This window comes from Microtus ochrogaster, unplaced genomic scaffold (assembly GCF_000317375.1).
Source record: "Microtus ochrogaster isolate Prairie Vole_2 unplaced genomic scaffold, MicOch1.0 UNK5, whole genome shotgun sequence".
In the NCBI taxonomy this organism is placed as follows: domain Eukaryota; kingdom Metazoa; phylum Chordata; class Mammalia; order Rodentia; family Cricetidae; genus Microtus; species Microtus ochrogaster.
Window position 1 is genome coordinate 8,880,188 of NW_004949103.1, and position 411 is coordinate 8,880,598.

Here is a 411-nt window from a genome sequence, read left to right on the forward strand (position 1 = left end):
CCTTTTAATCTACAGATTAACACCTAGTAGGAAATTACATTCTTTCCCCCCAATAAAAGGGACAAGCAAGACAAAGATCAATATTATGTGTGGCAGGATTTCACAAAGAGCCGAGTTCAAAGTGAAGGCTGAAAACTTCAGGGAGAAAATATGCAAAGTATACAAGAAGAAAGCTGAAAGATTACAGAGAGGGAAAAGTGGATTAATAAAGTCTATGCCAAGGCAGGAAATCAACCTCGACATATTTTATTTAAACTTCTTGACTCCCTTGTTCGAGTTGAATTTCAATGGCTTTGAACTTTTTGTCTTTACAACTTCTTTTTTATTATTTTAAATTCTTTTTTTTTTATTGAGAAAAGAAAAAAAACAAGTTTCCACCTCCTCCCAGCCTCCCATTTCCCTCCCCCTCCT